This window comes from Rhinolophus ferrumequinum, chromosome 12 (genome assembly GCF_004115265.2).
Source record: "Rhinolophus ferrumequinum isolate MPI-CBG mRhiFer1 chromosome 12, mRhiFer1_v1.p, whole genome shotgun sequence".
Classification (NCBI taxonomy): domain Eukaryota; kingdom Metazoa; phylum Chordata; class Mammalia; order Chiroptera; family Rhinolophidae; genus Rhinolophus; species Rhinolophus ferrumequinum.
Genome location: NC_046295.1, coordinates 58,665,371 through 58,691,887, shown reverse-complemented (window position 1 = coordinate 58,691,887; position 26,517 = coordinate 58,665,371). Strand labels below are relative to the sequence as shown.

Below are 26,517 nucleotides of genomic sequence, written 5' to 3'. Positions count from 1 at the left end.
AGAGAAAGAAATTTTCAACAGAGCATTTGTATTCTTCACGTATTTATGTCCATAAATACGATTTAACCTACATTGTTTGTAACTAAAGTGTGTCAACATAATTAAAATTTCTTAATTTTGATTTCCACAGAGTTGATAGTGTAGCAGGGACCAATTATATTGGCAGATCATCCCTTACGTCATCATGAAAATCCTTTCTGGTGTTGTCCCCATAAGCCTCTAAAATGGGTCAGTAAAGGAGGTGATTGAGTGAACCTAAGGGTACACTATATATTAAGATAAATTATCCAGGTTCCTATGTCCCCTTTTCCTATCTATTCCCTAGATAAGCTTATACAAAATATGTCACCTAACAGCAGAGCCCAAATAACACAAGGCCATTAATTTAAAGTGCCCCAAATTCGCCACCAAACCTGTTCATTTTAGCAATATTAACTCTTCATGTTATTATTACATAAACCTCTTTTTACCACAGGGAGATTCAGTAGCTGCAATAAAAGCTTGTCTCCCTTTTTACAGGTAAATTGCTGTCCTATATTATGTCTAAAAGCACGTTCTCTCCTGCATTTTCTTCTTGCTTTACCAAGTCTCAGTCAAAGGAAAACTCACTTAAGTTCCTTGGTAGAGAAATGGGGGTTTCTTCTTCATCAGTAGTATCCTGATTAAAGCCTATGTCCCTTCATTGGATGTAGTAGAGCTTTTTAGCACCCCCATAAGGACTTCTTCCAACTGAAAACTCTTCCACATTTCTGTAAAGTTTCCGAGGGACCCCAAGACATGTAAAAGCATCACAACACCAGCCCCACCCTTCATCCACAAATACTCAGAACCCATGTAACATTGGCAGCCCCTAAAATCTAAGCATATTCCCATAAACAAAACATTTTCTAAGCAAAAATAATGTCCCTAAAACACAAAAGATGTTACAAGACAGACCCACATTCTATTATAAATAAATACAACTTCAAAGACCTTGTAATAACTGGTAGAAGAACTGAAAAGGAAAAATAAAAAAGTTTAAGAGAGAACACTTTGTTGGTTTATTTATCCTTTCCAGAGTCTAGTGCTTATGAACTTAACCCCCATATGTGAGAAATCTCTTACTCAGAGATAATTGTGACACTCAGCTTATTATATTCTGAAGGGAACAATAAAACAAAAGAGAAGAAAATAATAACAGAAAACACTCCCCTGTATACATAAATTAGGAGAGGTTTGTTAAAATATCTTTATCTTGTGTGTGTGTATTATTCAAAGATTTCTCTTTATTAATGCCACATTTTTCTCTTTATTAATGCCACATTTTCTTTTTTATGCCATATTTCGTACTTGATCTTAATTCATATTTTCCCTTTTGACCAATGTTCTTGGAATCCCAGTGTTTCATTGGGTGGTGTCTCTGACTAAGGGGTAGAATTTCCACTTTCTCGTGAGCTGAGAATTTCAGAATTACAACAAGGACTAGTATTATTCATGGCCTTGCATGTTGTACTGTCCCAAATTCTTGCTTCTCTCTGAAGTTTTCCATCCCCAGAAGAACCACTATATTCCTTAGCCACTTGCTGACATTTACATTGCTAGCAATAGCTTCAGCATCAGGTCCCAACTCCTGAATTCCTTAGATCTTGGTTTCTCCCTCCCAGGGAAGATTTCTTTTTGAGTTCACATTTGTCCCTGCTGGAGAATAGACTTATGAACTGGAAATTTATGAACTGGAGATGGAATTCCTTCTGCTTTCCAAATGTGTACCACTGGACTCAGTGCAAGCATTTGTATATACTCCTCTCCCAAACACTGATTTTCCTTGAATTCCCTTCACGTCAGAAACCTTTTCTATTCCAGTTACAGCAGAAATATGCCTTGCATCTTTAATTTATTATCTATAGAATGAAATCTGACTATACCAACTCTAGAAATGCATTTATTTTTTTTTTTACTTTGGCATCTCCCAATACCCTTTTGAAAAGGACAGGAGATTTTAACACTTCAATGTGCTTTGTAATTTGATCCATTTCTCCTTGACCGTGTATAAAACTAACGTATGCTCAGTTTGAATGTCTTCCTTACTTTCTTTTACTATTTACTACTCATGTTTTAACTGCTAGATCAAAGCCTTTTATAAGTGGATTTCCTTACTCCTAAGTTTCAGATTGTGGAAATAACAGTTTCCTGGTGCCAGTCTTCTTACCCGCTGATTGTAGTTATCCCTTTGCTCATTAGCAATTCTGATAATGGAAGCACTGTGTTGTTTCCTTCTTAGCAATTGAATTTTTGCAAGGAGATAGTATAATTTTATATACTAGTGATTCCCATTTTTATTTACCTTTATTGATGTACTGCAGATATGCTGGAATGCATACTCTGGGGTCTGGGTGCCCTCACCCCCAAACCATGGTATTACTAAGATTTAGTAATAATTGGGTTCTTCAGAACTTGGCTGGAGATAGAGCGGAAGAAAAGAGACAAAAATATCCTAGTACAAATACATTAATCTGAAAATCACAAACCTCTATCTAAGGGTGGCAATTTTGAAGTGAGTTTTTCATAATCTTGGAAATGAATATGAATGCGTGAGTCACAATAAGCAAAAGAGTGGCAGAGAGTATGTGTTCATGAAAACTCATTTTTGCCCTCTGGGCTCATAATCAGACTATATTTCCTGGCGTGTTCTTCAACTACTGAAGTCTGATCCTCAGGATATGAGTGAATGTGTGCCACATCCAGGGCTGGCTCATAAAAGCTTTCAGTGTGATCCTCCCTGTGTCCTTATCTCTTTTCACTTATCTGCCAGTCAAAGAACATTCAGCTGAGGCCTCCAAGGCCCAAGGAGCAGTGCAGTTACACAACAGGAGGAGCCTGGTTTCTCAGAGACTGTAGAGTGGTACACCCACCCTTACCTCCATCCTATGAGACTTTGAGTGAAAATATAGAATTCTATTTTACTAATCCACTGAAGTGTTGAAATTATTTGTTTCAGCAGGTAGCCTGCCCCAAATAATATAAAATAGAGATTGATATAAGGATTTTTTTTTTCTCTGTGTTAAGGATGGATTTATTCAGCATTAGAGGAGATTTTTTGACTCAAAATTCAAGTATTAGTGTCCAGAAATCAAAACCACTCAAAGATATAAAGCACAGTTCCAGAACTTTTTTTTTTTTAAATCATCTTTTACTTCCTATCTATTGAAAGTAATAGCTCTCCGTCTTTCTTTTTTTGGGAAGATCTTGCCTTTACCTTTTTCTTAGTTTATTGCATATATTTCTATCATTTTAACTTTTTTTTCTTGCTATATTGATTCTGCACATGTAGGAGTAACTCTAGAAGGACACAAGATATAAAATTGAATACTATAAAATGCTGAGAGCTCACAAGCTAAAAATACAAACAAAACTCTCCAAGCAAGTATCTTTAAAAATTTAATGGTTAAACTTGAAGTACAAGTTTACTTTTCTCACCTCTCATAATGTTCAAAGCAGGCACTTGTCAAATTGGTTGGAGGGTTGTGATGATGCCAAAAAGGCACTAAACTGGAAAAGGATGATCAAATATTGCAGTAGGAAAAGAAGTGTTTCCCTATATAGTTCTTGTTCAGAAGATACAGTTATTGTATACAGTTCTTTTCCCGATGCAGTTCTTTGGGTCTAGGCCAATGTTGACTATGGACTAGCTCCTAGGATTTAGAGTCAAGTAAAAACACAATAATACTTTGTTTTTATTTTGGTACTTTGTATCTCCACATTTTTTCCCCCTTAGTTTAAAGGATAGTCTCACCTGTTCCACAGAAATACATCAAATATAAATTATTTGTCTTTTAGGATGTCACAGAGAAATAGGCACTCAAATTTTTATGGCTGCCTATTACCAAAATTTCGAAGAGAGCAATATATGAATAGATAACAAGACTATGTGAAGGAATACTTTGTTATTTCCTGGGGCTGTTTCCTCAAAGCCCCCCATTATGGAGCCTAAGTTGTCGTGAGGTAGAACAGAGAGTGCAGAACTCTGTTGACCTCTTGGGCTGAGACTAGGCAGTCTTAAGTTTTCTTCTTTCCCATAGGCTGTCCTCTCTATGCAACTTGTATTTCAATGGGGCTGAGGGTATGGATACAGGAGAAACCTATTCTCTTGTGGGCCATGACTTAATGCAACCTCCATATGCATAAATATGGAATAGAACCTTCCATGACTCAGCTCAGAGGCTAAATGCTTTCCCTCCTTAACTGCAAAGCTCTATCCTCTGTCACTGTAGTCTAGTGAAGAACTTAATGCCCTCTCAACAAAATTACCTCTTCCTAGGAATGGAATGAAGTAAAAGAGATAGTTCCCAGGTTAATTTATTTTTTTTAATCAATAGACATAGTGCATAATGGTAGGAACCTTATATTAAGTGTAGTAGCCAAGCTCTTGAGAAGAGAGCCAACGATTAAGCGAGACAAAAATGATTTGAATGTTAGTAGGCTATAATTTTTATTTAATTTCCCCAAGTGAAAAACAGTTCTAAACAATATTTTAGTGCCACTTGATAAAATCAGGATAGAAATTTGAAGAGGAACATAGATAAAACACGACACTAGGAACCATGAGATCTGGATTACCTACTTGACTTTTCTTGTTTTTGTTTGTTTTTGAATATTTTTAATCACTAATTTATAATCTTTGGTTTCTTAAGTGATGTTGCGTAGTTCTATAGCTATTCTTTTATGGCTCTGATATCAAAATAATGGAAAATCCTCTTTCTAATTGATGGCTACTCTGGACATTATTTTCCACATTCTGAATAACATCGTGTATTGCTCTAGTAGTGACATCTGGCTATAACATATAGAATGTCACCAGCAATCACAGATAGGAATAGGATTCCAATTTTTTAAAAAAATGTTATATTACCAAAATAGAAGATAAAGGTCTAGAATCTATGAATTACATTTGTAGGTTTCTTTTAAAAATTATTTATAGCTATGTTGGCACAAGTTTGGTTTCTTGCTAAGATCAAATTAGGTGCTCATGGAGTAATAAAATGGAAAATAATCAATTTTATTGAATCATTTTTAAAATTACAGGAATAGAAATAATAAAAATAAAAGTGTAACACATAACTAAAACAATGGGAGCTAAAGGCTGTTCAGATTGTAATCAATAAAAATTGAATCTGTCTGGTTTAATGCATCCATTGGAAAGATGGTGGGATATCTTAAAGAGTGAAAAGAAAGTTGAAAAGTTCAGACTCTTGAAGTAGAGCGAGAGACTCCTTGAGGACCCCAACAGTATGAGATCAAGAACTACTGCAGAGTGCTGCTACCTCTGTGTCTCGTTTCTAAAGGAGTATGTAGTAGTTAACTATTGCTACATAACAAATACCCCCCAAATTTAGAGGCTTAAAACAAGAACATTTATTTCTCACAATTTCTGTGTGTCAGAAATCCAGGCATGGATTTCTTAACTACCATGTTTCCCCAAAAATAAGACCTAGCCAGACAATCAGCTCTAATGTGTCTTTTGGACCAAACATTAATATCAGACTATTCTTATATTATGTTAGATAAGACCCGGTCTTATATTATAGTAAAATAAGACTGAGTCTTATATTAATGTTTCCTCCAAAAGACACATTAGAGCTGATCGTCTGGCTAGGTCTTATTTTCGGAGAAACATGGTAGGACCTCTGCTTCAGGAATCTGCAGTCATCTCAATGCTTGAGTAAGGAAAAATCTGCTTTGAAGCTCACTCTGGTGATTGTTGGCAGTTTCCAGTGTCTTGTGAGTTGTTGGACTGAAGTATTCTGTTCTTGCTGGCTGTCAGCCAGAGGCAACCCTCAGTTCCTTGCCACATGGACCTCCTCTCTAACATAATAGTTTGCTTTATTGAAGTGTGCAAGCGAGACGGCGATAGTACCAGCAAGACAGAAGTCATAGTTTCTTGAAACCTAATCATCAAATGGCATCTCATCACTCTATCACCTTTGCCTGATTCTGTTCATTAGAAGCAAGTCACTAGATCCAGCCTACATTCAAGAGAAAGGGATTACACAACGACATAAATACCAGAAGGGAGGATCTTTGAGAGCCATGTCAGATGCTGCTTACTGCACATAGTCTCTGTTTTAATTCATTCCAAGATTCAGACTCTTGGATGAAAACAAAAATAAGGAAGCTCAGATCAGTTGTTTATCCCTTGATCAATGGGGAGTGGGGAGAGAGACAGAATAATACATAAAACAATATTGCCAGTCAGAGCTAAAACTTGTATATCAGGCGCTATGTCTAGAAAAGAAGAAATTAGCATAAGCCAGGCAGAAGATGAGCCCACTACATGTCTATAATGATATATGATGAAAGTTAAAATACCTTTGGAGTCTATTATTAAAAGGCAATTTTATAATTATTTTTGTATGATTTAACTTCTTGCTTTAAACACAAACCTGATGCTTGTGCCTTTATGTGTTTATCAGAGTGGTCATTCTTAATAGGATTATTTCCCCCATGTTATTCTTTGAGGATCAGAAACTTCACACTTGTTAATCCTGACGGAAAGGAAAGTACAATAGTCTCCCCTTATCTGCAGTTTGTCATTCCCCGGTTTCAGTTCCCTGTCGTAAACTGTGGTCTGAAAGTAGTAAATGGAAAATTCCAGAAATAAACAACTCATAAATTTTAAATTGTGTACCCTTCTGAGTAGTGGGATGAAATCTTGTGCTGTCCAGGTCCGTAGCTCCATCCTGCCTGGGACATGACTCATCCCTTTGTCCAGCATATACAGTCTGTATACACTACCTATCTGTTAGTCACTTAGTAGCCATCTTAGTTATCAGATTGACTGTCGTAGTATCGCAGTGTTTGTGTTCAGGCAACCCTTACTTTACTTCATAATGGCCCCAAAGCACAAGAGTAGTGATGCTGACAGTTCAGATATGCGAAAGAGAAGCCATAAAGTTTATGTATGTATAGGGGAAAAAAACATATTATATAGAGGGTTCAGTACTATCCGAGGTTTCCGGGCTCTCGGAATGTATACCCTGCAGATAAGGGGACACTACTGTCATACAAATTATAATTATTATTTCACTGGGGTCAAAATGGATACACAGAGTATACAGAGGTGTGTCATGGGAGAATCCCTCCTATTGTCAAATGCAGCTTCACAATTTTCTTTGGTGCATTTGGTAAAATTTCTTTGGTAAATCTATTTATAATACTATAAAGAGATTTATTATAAGGCAATTGGCTCTTACAGTTATGGAAGTGGACAAACCTCAAGGTCTGCAGGGTGAGTTGGCAAGCCGAAGTTCCAGGAGAGTGGATAGTTTAGTTCCAGTTCAAGTCCAAAGGTCTGAGAACCAGAGACCCAGTGGTGTAGTTCCTGTCCAAATGCTGACAGGCTCAAGACCCCAAAATAGCCAATTTTTCAATTTGAGTTTGAAGGCATGAAAAAAGCTGATGTCCCAGCTTGAAGAATGTGAGGCAAGAATTTTCTGTCATTCAGAGGAACGCAAGACTTTTAGTTCCATTCAGGCCTTCAGTGGACTGGGTGAGGTCTATCTATATGAGGAAAGGCAATCTGCTTTATTCAAGCTTTCAATTTAAATGTCACTCTTCCAAAACACCCTCACTAAAACATCCAGAATAATGTTTGACTACATATATAGGTACTCTTTGGCCCAGTCAACTTGACACATAAAATTAACAATCGCAGCCATAGTACCTAATTTACTTCTTTCCTGTATACTTTAGATATACTTACTTTTCTCTATCTTCAGCAGAGTCAGCATTTTACAAACGTTAAAATAAAATATAAACATAGATTTTACATATGACATAGAAAATATTCTTGGTATCATTTTAGCTAAATCTTAAAACCCAAGAAATATTTTGAAATTGATACTGGCAATAAATATTTTCTTCTCATAAATGTGATAATATTTTTTGAGCTAGTTTTATACCACAAATAGATTTCAAGGCACAGACAGTTTTGAAAATTGGTATCTTAAGTATGCTAGAGACACTGTACTGGGTGAATTATCAGCTGTGATTGGTGGCGCTGTATCTTCATATCACATAGCTCAAGCAACACAGAAACAAAGAGTTGAGCATCTAATTAACAGGCACTGAAATTAAAAACAAGACACTTTATCCTACACCTATGATTTTTACTTGATTAAATCTGCCTTTTACCTTTGCATTTTATTACTATACATTAAAAAGTCTTTCGATTAGTGGAGATGATACGTGTTGATTTGTTTCTTTTAATTATTCTGAATGTAGAATCACTTGAGGGTAAGTCAGGCTCATACTAAATTTAAAATCAAAGATTACATATGTTTTTAAATGTTAAGGCAAAGGTAAGTGGGACTTATCAGAGATATAGAAAAAATAATTTTCCCCTTTCTTCTATTGCCTGTTCTAACTTTCTTTATGAAGTTAATTCTGCCTTTGTCCCTCAATTAAAGCCCAGATTCACACCATAGTTTCATTTTTGTTTTTTTTTTCTCTCTCACTTAGTAAAAGAATGAGTTACTTTCTGAATAGTCTCAGTTCGGAAATGGCCTAGCCAATCCAAGGAAATAATCAAGACTTTGAATTTTGAGATTATTAACTCACGTTACACACACACACACACACACACACACACACACACCCCGTTTTAGATGCAGGAGATCTGATCTTAAGAAAACAAAACAGATGTGATGAGACAGACTGCTGAATACCACCCATTCATGATCCTATTTCACAGTCTAGAATTGTTGGTAAATAGAGGCAGAGATTACATTTCTCAGCCTTCCTTTCCTCTAGGTACGTAGTGCCATATGCATGAGTTCTGACCAAGGAAATGTGCGTCGAACTTACACGTTTACTTCCAATACTAGCCCATAAAAACCTCCCCAGCTATTCTTCCCTCTCTCTTTCCCTTCTGCTCACTGAATGGCAACCTCCAGGGCCACCTTGGAAACCACAGTTTGAATCCAAGTGATGGATATTTTGACGTTCATTGTGATATTTTAAAACTTTTTTGTTTTGTTTGTTCTCACCTCCCGCAGCCGGGCCTAATTCGAGACGGCTAGTTTCCATGGGAAAACAGCCATGCCCAACTCTCTCTCTATTTCCCGAACTTATCCTTTATCCCTCCTCTCCCATATTGCTCGCCATAGTTGCTGGCTTATCCAAAGTTCATGTGGAGAGGAAGAGGATGAACACGGAAGATATACAAGAACAGAATGTTCCTTTCTTGACTAGTCGTATTCTCAGGTGTTAGCAAATGCCCTATGTGGTCGGAGAACAAGGACTACTTTTTCTTTTTTGAAGTGTTGCTTGTGGTCTTTGGTGAGCTCATCAATATCTGGGGACCTCTCGTGTATAGTTTCTTTTGAGATATAGATGTTCTTGTCTTCCCTCCAGCTGGTTGTTTTGGGCTGTTTCTAAAACAAATGGATGGCAGTGCTCTCTCTAAGAATCCATATCTGGTTTGTGGACACGCGGTCCTTAGATCTAGTGTCAGCGGAGTACACCTACCTCTTAATTGAGCCCTCCCCTTTCCGATGATACGGGTTACTTCAGGCAACCTCTTGTATTTTAGATTCCTCAAGTGGGAGTCACATGCAAATCCACTAAGTCCTCTAAATTGCTGTGGTCATATAGAAATCTGTCTCAGTGCTTACTTAAAGCTATTATCACTAGACTGCAGTTGAAGTATGAGCACCTGCCACTTCTCCATAGGAGCAGGGACTCAAAAGGCACACCGTGGAAAGTGGTCTCCACTGAATGTGTGTGTGTGTGTGTTTTTTTGAAATACAATTTACCTTTGCTTCTCAAATTCCTTTTCCTTTTTAATGCCTTGGCATATGTTAGTTTTAAAAAAGGATATGTTATATGTGGGATGAAATGCTGCCTGCTGAGAATGGGAACCAAAGCTATGAATTTCAGAAAAAAATAGTCAAGTAATTTAGTAATTGATGCTGGGAAACATGGCTATCCATATATTTTTTTTTTCAAAAAAAAAAAAAATCTCTCCATAAAGTAAAAATAACTTCCAGATGGTTAAATGTGCAAAATTAAACTATAAAGCTTTTAGAAAAATGTCTTCATGACACCAGAGTACGGGAAGAATCCTTAAATGATTCAAAAAGGACAAATGTAAATAAATAAATTTAACCATATTATTATTAAAAACTTCTATATAGAGCAGCAACCCATACCACTGGCATTTACAATGCATATAACCAGTGAAGGATTAAATGCACACATACACGTATATCTTATAAATCATTAAGAATTCTTGAATAAAATACTATTTAAAAAGAAGAAAGCAAATCTAAGTAGAATGTACAGAAAAGGGATTTCTCATGCATTATTAGTGAGAATGTTAGTCGAAACCGTCTCTTTGGGAAATAAAGTTTAAGATGTGCGTATTCTATGACTCATCAATGCTCCATTTAGGCATTTACATGTAGGCTCTTTGCAGGCTTATTTATTGTAGCTAAAAATAGGCCTCATCTTAATTATTTACTGATGGAGGTGGATTAATAAATTGTTATGAACTCACAGAATGGAGTCCCATACAACAAAGTGAATGAACTGAATATAAATTAATCAACAAGGACAATTTTTAAAACCTGCAAAATGTCTAGTGGAGAAAAGATGTTTCCTTTTCTGCATTGTGTGACATTCATCCTGGAGTGTCTCTGCCACTCTATCCATATTCTCGTCTCTCTCTTTTGAAGAGCCCCTCTCATAGGATTTAGAAATGTTCCAAAGAGTCTATTTTCTGGATTCAAACATACATAAACAGTTCCTGTGAGTATAGAGATCCTGAAAGTATTTGACTCTCTGAAAGTCTGTCTTTTAAAATAATGGCTTTAATTTGTTCCAGTGAGCTTTCTAGGCCCATCGGAGCTTTTTGTCGTACTAAGTTGCCTCTGCCAAATTATCTCTACTCCTTTTTTTAAGAATAGTATCATTTCTCCTGCCCTAATTTCAGAGATGTCTTCTGTTTTTCTACCTTTTTGTCTTACTGAACATATTTGTTTTTATCGGCAAGCCTCTTGTGATTTCTTCAGTTTCTTAATGAGTTTGAGCAGTAGCTGTTTCCTGAAATCTTTCCTATAATTATCTTAAGCCATTTCTTTGGGGATTATCTTGAATCCTGTGCAACCCAAAGGTTGAAAATAGAATAAACAAGAAACATCATCTCTGTTGACTGAATAATTTCAGCTGCTCTTAGTAGTTCCCACAATGGAGTATCCCTAGCTTTAAGGGGAGTAATGTTTGGTCATCGTTCCCAGGCACAGACCTAACACATTGTCTCTCAGCTGGTAAACTAATCTACATTCAGAGGAGAAGAGATGGGAGTTATTTTACATTTTACAATTATTCAAGAAGACATGCTTGGAAAAATGCATAATAAGCTATTTCTGAAGATCATAAACTTGCCTTTATAGTCACTGGAAAATATTTGTTCAGTCTTTTGCATTTCTGAATGTATTCACTAAAGTGTAGAAGTTTCTTGATTTCTAAGAACATATTTGGCAATTTGAGAACTTTCTTCTTGAATTGCTCTGATTTGGGCTAAAATCTTTCTTAAGCCTTTAAGACCAGTTAAACGAGGTGAAGGGAGGCATGGTAAACTCATTTGGTGAACTTAACGAAACCAGACAATCAATCTGACTTGAAAAGACTTTTCTTTCCATTCATTAGAGCATGGATTCCTCTTGATTTTTGAATAATTTTTTTCCCAAATAAAAATGTCTCCATGTTCAGAAATATAATTTCTACCAGATGTCCAAATATTTAGTCTGCATAACTGCTAAACATCCAGAATTTGGGAACATCTAGACAGCTGTTCCAAGATATCTTCTATTACTCCCAAATCCATGTCTATGTACATGTATATATTTTTGTGAATTTTTTCCTGTGTCTCTATTGTTTGTTTTTTCAGTGACTCTCTTTGACAGATGATTGACTTTGTCAATATTCATATGTTTTTTTTTTGAGAAATATTATATCACAGTGATTGTGCTGGTTTTCCATCAGGAATCTGGGCAAATAAACATCACCGCCTGGTACATAAGATAATTACTGTCTTTGTTAGCCATTCTCTGCACAGGTGTTAATTATGAGAGCAGATATTCTAAACTGAATCTTTAAGGATACACAGCTTCCAGGGACATTAAAATTTAAACCAAAGTTTGAGGAAAGATAATTACTTGGACTCTGTCTTGATTATTTAATATTAGCAAATACAATAATTAATAAAGAATTAGTCGTCCTTTACTAATAATTGCAATAGAGTGGTTGGGAACATGGTAAAGCATGAGGATAATTATTTACTTACATATATGCTGACTTGTTCTCCAAGGAATTTATTGTGTTTGTAGATGAGAATGTTTAGAAACATGCCAATATGAGAAATGACACCGTATATCGAGCAAATAAACTTGTTTAGGGCTCCCTAAAAACAGAAGTGCCCTCTCCCAATATTCAGCTCCATTATCATTCGTTTCATCCAGTCATCTATCCATTTTGTTCCTTGGTTTAAAAACTTTCAGTGAGTCATCACAAACTTCTGTATTAAATCTGTGTCCTAGACTGACATATGAAGTACTTTGCATCAGTCAGTTTAAGTGGTATTATATAGTAGAAACAAATGGCCCCCAAATCTCAATGAATTGCATAACAAAGATCTATTTCTTGCTCATGATACATGTCATTAGCAGGTTGACTGCAGCTCTGCTCCAAATTATTTTTATCCTGGGAACCAGACTGCAGGGGCAAATTCAATCTGGTCATGCCAGAAAGAGAAAATATATACAGTGGACTGTACACTGATTTTTAAAACTTTAGTGGAAGTGACAATCATAACTTTGGCTCTCATTTCATTGGTTAAAGGAAGTGGCATAGAGAAGGAAAATGGAGTATGAAATATAAATCCTCCTGCAGGGAGGGATGCTGAAGGGAGAAGCAAAAATCCAATTCATCACATTTTTACTGAGCTTATTTTTATCAGTCTCTTGGCTCAAAGTACTCCCCATTTTCTTTCACAGCTTGCTGTTTCATAATGTGTCATGATTGCTCATGGATCTGAAAATTTAAATCTGCCAGAATCCCTTGTTTTGACTTTCCTTCTGACATTTTTTCTACTCATTCTTTAGGAACTAAAAGATCTATTAAGGACCTTTTAGCTTCAAAAATCTATGTGGCATATTTATTTTATTGGTAAATTTCTGATAAGTGTATACCCACTATCATTACTTTCACGATAGCCACAGCTATATATGAGAATGTCAATGAATGTCTGATGCTCGTGCAATATGTCTCACAGCCTCCAAAGCTGAAGGCTCCTAATTTGGAAACAATGACAGTCTAACAAAACTGTGCTTTTTTTTTTTTTTTATTGAATGGTATGTGCTGATTAAACAGAAAACTGACAGAGAGATACCTGACTTTGCTTCTGTTAAAGGCAGAAATATTTATTTATTGAATTCCCTAATGGGACTCTGAGTTATCAAACCCACCACTGCACCTCTTTAAGCAGAACATTTCCTCATGGCCGTGTGGGCTGAGAACCACCATATTACCATATAACTAATATTTTATTGGTATAAGAATGTATCAATCAGTATATTCCTAGAACATATTTATTTGGTAGATTATATTACTCTTTTTCTTGCATGTAGTAATCCCCAAATGGTTGTTCTGTCTTCTTTAATGGAACCGCTGCCCCTTATGTCCAGTTTTGGGTTTAGCGGTCTTGTTCCTGCAGACCATCCTTCGTCCCACAGCAGAGGGACCTTTGTTATTGCAGTAAAGTCCTGCTGTTATGAAGGAATATAGAGGCAAAGAGTTGGAGATATTAGATGGAAATGTTAACATTATGAGATTGGAACACTCTTGCTCTTCTCTCATACTTCTAGAAATTTCTTCACATGCAGGGGCTTTAGTTAGCTCTAGGACTTCATAAACCTGAGCCGATCTGGCACTTATGAGGCTCTCATAGTCTTATATATTTAAGGGGAGGTGAGAACTAGCAGAACTGCCAGATGCTAGTAAAAACCGGTAGGTTTGCTGAATGCATGATGAATGTTTTAAATTCATTTCTGAAAGAAACTCTAGAAATGATCCAGTTTAGAGGATCATTTTAGATCCTAAACATAGATGCACATAAGAATTACCATGACAGAGTTTTAAATTACAGATGCTAGATTCAACACTGCAGAAGTGCTGATTTTGTGTCTGTAGAATGGGGCACAGAAGCCTTAGTCATTGAATCCAAGCCGATCTTTATACTCCTCCGATCTTTTCTGTTATCTTCCCACAGTATCCAGTTCAGGAAGCTATAGAGAACAGGTGCATAATAAATACAACTGAATGACATCCAAAATCCATTTTTTACTGACTGCATCCCACGCTTGTCTTGTAAGAAGACAGACAACTTGAATATTCTTTCAGCATGTAACATTTAAGTCAGCTTCTTTAGTTTTGATAAACATATCTGATTCCTACCTATTCGTTCTTACATAGGTTCCAGAGTCAAAGAGTAACCTGAATACCATCGCTCCACCATAAAATACAAATCTCTGAGAATGAACTTCTACTCAACCTACTCAGTTGAAAAAGAATGTTTATGAACATACTGGGGATATTTTCAACTCCTCATCTCAATAAAAATTCTAAAAATTTTAACTTAACATAATAAACAATTTTGAGCACTCTTATATGCCAGATGCTCTGCTAGGTGATGGATTATGTGACCTTAATTACTCTGAAAAAGAGCATGCAGGATCACAGCAGAAAACTGAGCTAGTTATCATCAACCTACCCACACTTGGCTTAATTATGTGCCCCGAACGTGTTCAGGGATGCAGTTTCAATGCCTGGATGCACTTCACTTCCGGTGCCTTTATCTTCTTCAGGGTTGCATTGAATAAATACCTCCTTCTAATCTGCCCTCTAGATTATCCTTCTTTTTTTTCCTTAGGTCCCAATGTGCTTTTTTCTCCCTCAGTTCCACTTATGAAATCTAAAATGCCTAATCTAGCTTATGGATTTTTTTTTGCCTTTTGAAAGTAGTTACATTTAATTCTTAAATAGTTACTTTTCAAAAGAGAATATCACCACTTCCTTTGTAAAAAAGAATCTGGATTAAATTTAAAGTACTGCCACATGGTTTCAAATAGTCATGTTGGAGACACCACTGATTATCCAAAAACATTCTCGTTAATTCTTAGGTGCCATACTGACTGGCTCTAGGACCAACTTGTTCTTATATGTTCCATATTCTTGCCATTGTTGGTGTCTTGCCATCACTATTGGCCAAGAGGCACCATAACATAATTGTCATCACCTGATTTTGTGTGAATTTGGTCAGTGCTGTTCATGTTGTCACGTCAACTGAATGATGAGTAGCTGGTAGTTGAATTATGTGTAGTCAGTAGCTGATTTTGGGTGAATTTGGTCAGTGCTGTTCACTGTCATTACATCTGCTGAATTATGTGTAGTTGTATTCATGTTGAACTTAATTGCATTTAACAGTGTCATCAAGAAGATTGTGACAATTTACCATTGAAATAAAAAGTGTATATATGTATAATATTTTTGACACAGAACAGCATGACATAGGCTAATATTCTAAGTGTGAAATAAATCTAAAAGTATTCTTTCGGTGATTATCAAATGAATATTCTAGATGGAAAAAAAATCATGCCATACTTTCATTGGCAGGAGCTTTCTTTCTTTTGTAGTGGTACATGAATGATGTTGTGTTTCACACCCAATTTTGTTGGAGGAAGCATTGTGCCCAGCAAAAGACTTCATTCCCTAGCAGCTTACTGATTGACATGGCCATGTAACTTAGTTCCAAATGTTGAGATATAACCAGAAGTCGTTTTATTGAGATGATGAAAAGGAAAGGAAAAATAAAAGCAAACCCTCCTTTAATGGACAAACTTAACTGGCAGATGCTGTCTTCTTTCTTCCTCACTGGAAGGAAGACTTGGTGCTGGAACTTGAGTACACTTCTTAAGACCATGCGACCTTGAATATATGATAGGATGACAGAGATAAAGCTAGGAGCAGCCTGAGTATTTATGACTTTGTAGTGCCAAGAAACTAGCCCTGGAATTCCTACCTGCAAATTCCCTGGTATATAAGAAAAATAAAACCCTTAATTTTTACTATTTTTCAGGTATCTATAACTCTCAGCTGATCACAAATCTTGACTCAACACATAGATTCAAATGCATAAGATGAAATTTATGAAATTTTCAACAGCTCCCTCATGAAATTATTTCCAAATAACTCAGTAAAAATAGTTTTCTAGGATGCTTTAGTGTCTTTTTAAAGTTTATAGAAGTAATACGTGATCTTTGTGTTAGAATATGTAGGTGAGTAAATTAAAAATAAATTAACATCATCTAAATTTCACCATTTAAAGTTATCGACTAAACTTAACCAATTAATATTACAATTTATATATTAAATATAAACATAAATATTGCATTCAAACTTTTAAAAAAATGGATCAAAATATACAAAGTGAAAGATTTATGGGTGTTATACTCTTCTTACCATTTTTAAGTAAGTTTAAAATTTTTCAAATTAAAGATTATGTATACGCACATATATGTACTACAAGGTATGCCAATTAAGTTTGCGAACTCATCCTAGAAAAAGTGTTACATACCTCATTGCTGAATATCACTATAGTCACCTTCAAAGTACTCCCCTTGGAAAGCTATGCACTGACACGAGCACCTAGTCCACCCTTCAAAGCAATTTTGGAAATCTTTTTCTGGAATGACCATCAGAGCTGTCATCATATTAACCCATATTAACCTGAATGTCATCAAAATGTCTTCCTTTCAATATTTCCTTTATCTTCTGGTAAAGAAAGAAGTCATTGGGGGCCAGACCAGGTGAGTAGGGAGGGTGTTCCAATACAGTTATTTGTTTATTGGCTAAAAACTCCCTCACAGACAGTGCCATGTGAGCTGGTGCTTTGTTGTGATGCAAGAGCCATGAATTATTGGCAAGAAGTTCAGGTCATCTAACTTTTTTACACAGCCTTTTCAGCACTTCCAAATAGTAAACTTGCTTAACTGTTTGTCGAATTGGTACAAATTTATAATGAATAAGCCCTCTGATATCAAAAAAGGTTAGCAACATTGTTTTGACTCTTGATTTAGACTGACGGAATATTTTTGGTTGTGGAGAATTGGCTGACTTCCATTGTGCACTTTGATGCTTTGTTTCAGGGTCTTATTGGTACACCTTTGTTTCATCATTAGTAATAACATGGCCCAAAACATCGTCTTGCCTCTCCAAAAGATCTTGGCAAATTTCGACCCTCCTTTGCTTTTGTTCATCGGTGAGCTCCTTCGGGACCATTTTTGCACACACCTTTCTCATGCCAAGATTTTCAGTTAAGATTTTCAGTTAAGATGACTGTTTCTCTATCAATGTTTACTTGGTCTGATATGCTTCTCACAGTTAGCCGATGATTTTGTTGCACAATTAGATGAATTTTTGCAATGTTTTCGTCAGTTCTGCTCGTTACTGGCCGCTTTGACCTCTCTTCATCAGTGACACATTCTTCCCACTCAGAGAAATGTTTGATCCATTTGTACACTGCCATTTTCATTATCCCCATAAACTTGGACTAACACATCCCTGATTTCACTTCCATTTTTGCCAAGTTTAACAAGAAATTTAATGTTTGTTTGTTGCTCTAATTCAAGCTCAGACATTCTCATGATGGCACACAAAACCACACAACAATAATGAATGCCATTGAGCAAGACACCACCACATGTCGACATGAACAGTTGTGAGACACTCATATACCAAGGTTGTGAAACCTTACCGAGCTGTTTATACAGTGCTGGCAATGTAAGCACATGGTGGCAAGTTCATGAATGTAATTGTCAGACCTTGTATGTGTATGTATATAACTTCATACATTTTCCAGAACATCTGATTGACTAATACCATACTTGGAGAAACTTTGACCCTTCCTTCAATGCTTCTTTGGACAAGTTCAGAGTTCCAGCTCTGAAAACCAAATATCTGAATTTCCATTTCACTGAGCCTAGTTCCATAACTATCTCCACACAGAGACTTGAAGAAATTCTTTTATTTATTTATTTTCCCTCTGTCCTAGAAATTAAGTCCCTCAAACATACACCCACTACCCAATTTAAAAACTGAAGGGAAAATTCTGACAATGCAGCAGTGTGTTATATTCTAGGGCTAATTAGAATCTTTGAATTTCAATGAGAAATGGGAACCTGACGTACTGAGACAGAGTTATTGAAAATGCCTGCTCTCAGGTATATTCAAATTTGATAAGTGAAATGGCTTTCAATATGTTGTTTAGGAATCCCATAGTAGGGCACTAATGAGCTAGTCCCCATAACAGATTACAAGTCAGTTCTAGCAAGGGTTGTAATTAAAGTCTCAGATGTTTCGATTTTCACAAATAGAAGTTTGTCTTCCCTTGGTGCCTTTTTTCCATGCTCTGAGTTCTTTGCAATTATTAGCTCATTAGTCCTAGTGGATTTTTTAATTTAATTGTAAATTAGTAGACCCTACAGAGTTAAGTATAAAACAAACAGAATGTTAATAGCCCATTTCATGAATATATATACTAATGACTCAACCTTTATTATCTCAACATATACATTAATAATACCAGCATGACTTCAACTCTCCTCTAAACACAGTTCCATGCTTCTCATATATTAGTACCACACAAAATTTGTCTCAAACTGAAAATGACTTTTCTTTTTGGTATTTTATTTTTTTTACATGCCATTCCAAAGTTTAGCTTTTTGTAGAATTTCTACATATGTTCATCCTACTACTTTGGTATATTAGTATAGCAAAATCTCTCTTATACATTATAGACAAAATATAGAACATTTTGATCAACGACTCTGATTACTGAGATATTGTTGTATTTACCAGCGATCTTACATCTTATTGCTTTCATTAACATCTTCAACCTGGGAAGGAAATCATGGACATTTTTCAATGTTTCTAAGGGCCTGAGGCATAGTTGGCCTTGTGCAAATGAGAAAATATCAGGTGTAGTTAAAGGACTGAAAGAGGACAAGGATTTATCACATGGATAAATGAAGAAGTAAACCTTAATGCCCTTAAAATAGAGAGAAAATAGGAAGCTATATAGTTGACAGCAGAAGTTTATTCTACCCAGCTTCCATTTATCCTTCAGTTCTAACTCACCCCTGAAATCACCTCTTCACTCAGTCTATTCCAGTGCTGTCATTCCATTCCTGGTGTGGTGGGCCTGCCCATGACTCAGGCCTGGCCAGAAGATTGCTTTCACCTGACCAGGGTTATTGGTCCATGTCTTAGTTTCCTGGCTCTGCCATAGAAAAGTAGCACAAACTGGGTGGCTTAAACACAGAAAGTGAATATCTTCCAGGCTTACAGTTCCAAGATCAAGGTGTCGGCAGCATTGTGAAAGCTGTGAAGGAGAATCTGTTTCATGCTTCTCTCCCAGCTTTTGGTGGTTTACTGGCAATCTTTGGTGTTTTTTGTGTTCTGCTACATCACCCCAATCTTTGCCTTTATTTTCACATGGCATTCTCCCTGTGTGCCTGTCTGTCTCCAAACTTCTCTCTTTTATAAGGAGGCCAGTCATGTTAGAATAGGGAGCCACCCTACTCCCATACGACCTCATCATAACTAATTATATTTGCAATGACCCTATTTCCAAATATTGTCACATTCACAGGGATTGACGGTGGGCTAGGACTTCAACACATGAATTTGGAGGGGAAAAAATTCAATCCATAACAGTCCAATATAAATGCACAAGCCAATAAGACTCAATGAGGCTCAATAAAAATTTTACCAAATCCTCAAAAATACTCTTTTTCCTCCACAGCACACAAGCATGCAGGGATGGACCTGCTGTAGTCATCTTACTACTGCTAGGTAGGAGTGGGGGTCTGCAGAAAATGCGTCTAATGTTGTGGAAGCAAATGCAAGAAATGGAGATAGAAATGTCTGTTTGCTTCTTATTGAACACTTGGTAAAACCATGTCTGAAGTCAAATACTCCTGTAATTGTTCAGCTAAATAGCTAAAATATTCTACCCCTGCTTTAAGCCTTTTATAATGTCACTTTTTGCCCATTGCCACAGAAATGGAGCCATAATTAATATGAGTAAAGACTGGGATTAGGGATGGGGTATCCATGTGATCTGCAGAAAGAAGGGTGATGGAATGAATAATTCCTTTCTGTTTTTGTATTATTTTAGATCAGACTCAATTTGATGAGTTTCTGCACAGTAATATGTAATACCTCAAAAGCAAAAGTAAATCTAATCATTCTGTTTCTATGAAATATTGAATCCCTTCACACAACAGAAATAGACAAAGGCACAATTCCCATTTATAACAACAAGTCTCCCAGCAAAAGATCAAGCTACGTGTGTCCAGATGCTGGGCTCATGTCTTGTTGGGAATAAAGAGACAACCAAGTAAAGGAAAGAGGATTAGCCCAGGACTAGCTAACAGGATCACGAGTCAAATGCAGACAGTCAATGACCATAGATAAGTGGTCTGCAATCAGCAACAATGTCCAAACTGTGGAATTATTAATAGAACGTTAATTCAAAGGGAAAGCTCTTCTTGGGGATGGGATGGGAACTTGACTTTCAAAGAGTAAAACAAGTGATGATGGTATGTCAAGCAATGGAGGATCATCTCTGAGAAATGTTTGGGGGCAGGGTTGAAGGGAAGCAAGGCTTATCTTCCAGAAACAGCAGATAATAACAAGTCAGGCAAATGTGTTATGGCAGGTTCTTCCAAAAGTGTCATTGACCACGAATCTTCAGAATAGTGGCAACACCCTACCACTTTACTTGTTTGCCCTAGGAACCCAAGGAGCCTGGTGTAAGAGGATCAGTAGTCTCTTATTGTCTCGATTGGTGTTTGATAGTGAGGTAATACTAGACTTAGAGGAAACTTCTACCCCAAATCATCATCTAGGTGCCTGGTACCCCCACTATAATTTCCATGCCTTGTTCATTTCCTAAATGTATAACACACATTTGGGGATTAATTAGCTTCTCATTGGTCCCAGATGAAATGCAAAGCAATGCTCAGTAAGAACAGAAAGGAGAAGCATTGGATGGGAATATGATTTGACAGTATATGGAGCGAGGGAGCTGGCATTGTACAGAGACTTCCAGGGTAACAGTATGTAAAGGGCATAACTTCATGTTAGTTTTGGTAATTACGAGAACTCTGGAATTACTTCAATACATAAATAAGAATACCTAACCTTGGGACCTCACAACTCTAAATTGCAGATTCACTGTAGAACAGCAGCCTGCTGATATGTGCATGAGTATAGGACAATTTTTGTGCCTCGTCGCTGGTGTTCTTGGCCCACCTTTTAGTCTGTCCACTGTTATAGCAACCAGCTTCACACAATATGTCATCTGAGAGCACCTCACCTTTGTCTGTCTGCATACCTTCTGTTTTGTGCTCCAGGCCTTCTCTGACATTGTGGTGTGGGATGCTTGTGGGAACCAGGTGGCACTTGCACATGAGTAAACTGGGATGCCAGAGAGTTAACATCTGCTGGGGCCAATCCTTGACTAATGGAAGATGAGAGCTGGGGCATAAGTGCCTTCCTCTGCTGTCCTTCCAGTGAGCAGTTTTGAGGCACGTACTATATTGCTCCTCAGGAGATCCCAGCAGAATCAGCCCCAGTTCCCACAGCACTGACCAACTCAAGAACATCCCTTGTACTGGCTTTTCTTCCCTCCCTGTTTCACTCCCTGATTCCTGACTCTGATTTCCTGGGATTACTTCCCAAATTAGATTACCTGCATTCAAGCCCTTACCTCAGACACTAATTTCTGGGAGGAATACAGGCTACCAAAATGACCTGGATTCTCGTTATGTTTTACAGCTAGAATCCCCTTGTGATTCAAGGGATTTCCTTATCACTGGTAAATTACTAAGTCTTTTTGATAACACTAAAAAGAGTTGCTGATGTGTGAGAAGAAACAGATCACAAATCAAAGCTGGCAATCGAGATTACCAAGCCTTGTGACTTGGGCTCATATTTAAAACGTTTACTGTTTGTTTTCTCAGAAGCCACACAGTTCTGAGCTGCCACCATGGTTGCAATACCTGTGGATGATAAAAGATCTAGGCTTTGGGGTTGCCGGCAGGGCCCTCCAGAGTGAATTTTGTATATCCTTTCTGAAGTACTGTACATTAAGTCAGACTAATTCAAACCCTCTAAATTTGATAATTGGCTAAATTTTGATGTAGATTTGCTTCTTGGATCTATGTGGAAGAATGAGAATGGGGATGGCAAGTGACGGTAGGAAATACTCAACTATCTAAAGTGTTTTGTTCCCAAACTTGGTTGAACATCAGAATCACCTGTGGAAAATATTTTTTGAAAATATAGATTCTTGAGCTCCACCCTCAAAGGTTGTGACTCCATAGATCTAGGCACAGATCCTGAGATCTATATTCTTAAAAGATTCCCAGGAGATTCTGATACACAGCCAAATTAGAGAAACAGTGGTCTAAATAATTCACTTAAGGGGTTTTAAGAGAATTTGTTACCTAAAACTATAAATTTCTCTACCATAAAGTTGGGAGCTCAGGAATTTTGTAAATCACATACTCTTATTTACAAGTGAGAAAAAATCTTAGCTTCGTGATTTGGAAAGGGAAGTTTAGAATTTCATTTTCAAGATAAAAGTTTTAATTTCATATATTTTGATCTTTCTAAAAATTAACATGAGATACTTTTTTACACACTTTCATTTATAGGCATCTACAGCCAGGCTTAGTTAAAAAATTATCTCTAGGTGTAGTAGCATATAGTGGAACGTGTACACAGTTAATTATAAATATTTCATCAACTAATTAGCATTAATTAACTGTACAATTAAGACTTTGATTGACACTGGTAATTAAGTTGATTCTCCTCAAATATGCTGATGTTCCTAAAGTATTCATTAAATCGTTTCAACCATAAAACATTTCCTAATAGACTTCCAGAAATGGATATGGTATTTTTTCTTCTTTTCAGAAATTAACCGAATGAGTGAGTGCTCCTTTGTGTCCAGGTGAATTCACAGCTGCTGCTTGAGATTGGTGAAAATCCAGAGGGAGATGAGTTCAGGAACTTAGTTAGCAAAAGGGTATGGATTATTCCCTTCAAAACTGAAAACAAGTCTTTTGTTATTGTTTGTTTATCTGTTTCGAATGGCCATGCTTTTGTGAAAAGAACAAAAATAATGATAGAAATAACATAAGTAATAATTTTAATAAGCAAGATTGTAAATATAAATTGGTCTCTTGATATAATTTTTGTTGGATATGTTCCTTAGTTAAGGGATTTTCTGAAATGATGAACTTAATTTCAATGAAAACAGGTTTTATGAAAATACAGCTAATATAAATCATGAATTGTGACTATAGAGTTTCTTTACTTCTCTGTGGCTGAAATGTACAGTTACCATGGAAAATAAAAGGGAAAATACAATCATGGTGGGTTCTATCAAACTGAACAGAAACCCAAAGAGCAAAAGTAGTTACTAATCTTCAATTTTTATTCATTTATTCAGTCAACAAATATTTATTTAGTACCTATTCTCCTAAGTACTGTCTTGAACGGCAGGATGATATTAGTGAATAAAAAAGAACAAAATCCCTGCATGACTGGGGATTTGCCTTTTATGTTTTCTGCTTTTGCTTTTTATTAGAAAAATTTCTGTGATACTACCAAGGGTAACTGAGAATTACTTATTATTGCTTGTCTGAATATAATGTCAAAGCAGAACTACACCTGAAATATGGTACAAACTGCAAATTATTGTACCCGTGTTTCACCTTCACCTTCTTTTTGTTATGATTCATGGGGGCGCCAACAATACATGAAAGTATACATGGTCTTATAGGAATCGTTATATATCTGGAGACTGCAGAGTGTGTGCTGCACCATTGGTATAAGTTATGAAACCATTTAATCTGAACTTGGCTGAGTGAGAAATTTTGATATTTCGTTTAGCTATGTATCTGATATTCAGAAAGTTTCAATAGAGTATATTTAAAATGATGTATTTGCCTAATATTAAACCGAGACAGACTATAATAAGGGTCTTTGAGAAATTAGAGTCAGGTTAGCAGTTTAATAAGAAATTTAATTTTCCGAAAGGCAACTTCATAATGAGTCTGATCTAAATGATATCTCCAAAAGTAATGATTCAAGTTCAGTCTCTTTTGTTTAGTCTTATTTCACCTGTAACTGGTGCTTTTGCATATGAGAATCCCTTATTTGTGTCACTGAATCTTGGCGATAGAACATTTTATTATTACTCATTAATGGAGTTTAGGGCCCTCAAAGGAGGAGACAATTTGGATTTTGGAGGTGCAGAAGCAAAGCATGGTGCAGAATACGTCTGTGCTCTAATAGGGCACTCTAATACTGGCATAAAGAAAGAGAAAAGGAAAATGAAATTCACAGTAAAAGTGCCTCTGAAACAAAGGATGAATAATGACCATGCGTTTCAGCCACCATGGAAAAAGCAGGATTTTTGACAAGCCCTTTTTTCATCCTCCTTATTTGTTCTCCCTTTTCCTTCTTCTCTTCCACCTCCTCCTCCCCTTCCTCTTCTTCTTCATTCTTCATCTTTGTCTTCTTTCTCCTTTGACTTAAGGGAGGAAGAGGGCTTGCTATGATTTATACCTTGGGTCACTTTGGAATGCTCCGAAATGAGAAATTTGGCTTGCATTTTTCTTTTCAAGCTGCTTATGCTGTTGTGTCTTGATTCTAGATCATACTGCCAGTGAGAGCCCATTAAGGTCAAGGCCACCAAGTGCATATTTATCAGACGATGCCCACACTTTATCTGTATGTGGAGCACTACCAGCAGTGGTGGTCTGGCCAGACAAGCCAGCTGTGTAAGGGCTCTGATTTAACTGTTTGATTTAACTGTTTGATTTCTGTGGTTCCAAGTACTCTCACTGTGGCTGATTTCAAGATATGAACATGATGTAACTGAAAGCGTTAGGAAGGGAGCCACCTTACACTCTTCTTGTTTTATTAATCAGCTTTATCTTTTCTAATGCCCAGAATGAACAACTTGGTGATTGATGTGAGACATTTAAAGTTTACATGTAAAGAGTATGTGTCATTTTAAGAAAGAAAAGGAAAAATCTAACAAGAAACTGCTTGGGGTTTTTAGCAAGGTTTTTAGAAATGTTTTTAACTAAAATTGGGGGAACTATGATAAGCTCTCTATTGAAAGAGATGGGGGACTGGACTCAAATTTCCTGGGGCTGTTATTTCTGGTCTCCAAGATTAGGTACTATTAGTGCCTTCTATTTTCCAGTGTTTTCTTATGTGTTGCCCGTGGTTACCTGATACATAATTTATCTCAGAATGTTTTGCCTTCCTCTTTCTCTAAGTGTAGTACTTACCTAGCATTGGATGCCATCGGATTTATTGAGAAATAAATAGGGAAGTTTCCAGGTGATGTATCGGTATCCAGATGTTCAGAGAGTCCAGATCCATCTTGAAATATTTCAATGCTCAGGTCAATAAAAGTTTCCTAAGATATTTCAAGCCCAATGGCTGTCTATTTTCTCTACATTATGCAGGACCTCCAGGAGCTGCAGCTTCTAAAGTGGGACAGAGAAGTGAGAAGAATCCTCAAGTTAGTACTTTCTCAAAAATTGGGTTAAATTCATCTGTTATCACGAATTAAATTTTCTATTTAAGAAGTTGATATTATTGTTTATTCATAAGCATTTTTATATGTGAATCTCCATCCATGAGATAGATATCTTCATGAGGACTGAAAATACGTTTTTTCATTTAAACTTATGCAGCCCCATATCATTGCTCCCCCTACTTATGGCTACTTATATAATAGGACAATAGAAAATAGAATGCAGATCATCGTGAATATATAAACATATCATGAGATGAAAAGTATATTGTAGGTAATTTATAATATGAACTAAACAGATCAGTTCTATGATGATTTTAGTGTCAGGAATTTTTTTTTAATTAAAGTTTATTGGGGTGACAATTGTTAGTAAAGTTACATAGATTTCAGGTGTACAGTTTTGTAATACATTGTCTATATCTCACATTGTGTGTTCACCACCCAGAGTCAGTTCTCTTTCCATCACCACGTATTAGACCTGTTTACCCTCTTCTAGAGCCCCCCTCCACCCTTACTCGCTGGTAACCCCTAAACTATTGGCTATGTCTATGAGTTTTTGTTCCTTCATTTGTTTGTCTTGTCCTTTTGTTGTTTTCAGTTTTATATACCACATATCAGTGAAATCATATGGTTCTCTACTTTTTCTGTCTGACTTATTAATGCTAAGCGTAGCATTATAATATTAAGATCCATCCATGTTGTCACAAATGGTACTTATTCATCTTTTCTACCGCTGAATAGTATTCCATTGTGTATATATACCACAACTTCTTTATCCATTCATCTATTGAAGG

The 26,517-nt window shown here is 36.4% G+C and overlaps 1 pseudogene; it reads left to right on the top strand.

Annotated features, from left to right (window-relative positions):
* The window catches only part of LOC117031544 (WD repeat domain phosphoinositide-interacting protein 3-like), a 53,627-nt pseudogene that overhangs the window by 15,506 nt on the left and 11,604 nt on the right, over positions 1-26,517 (top strand).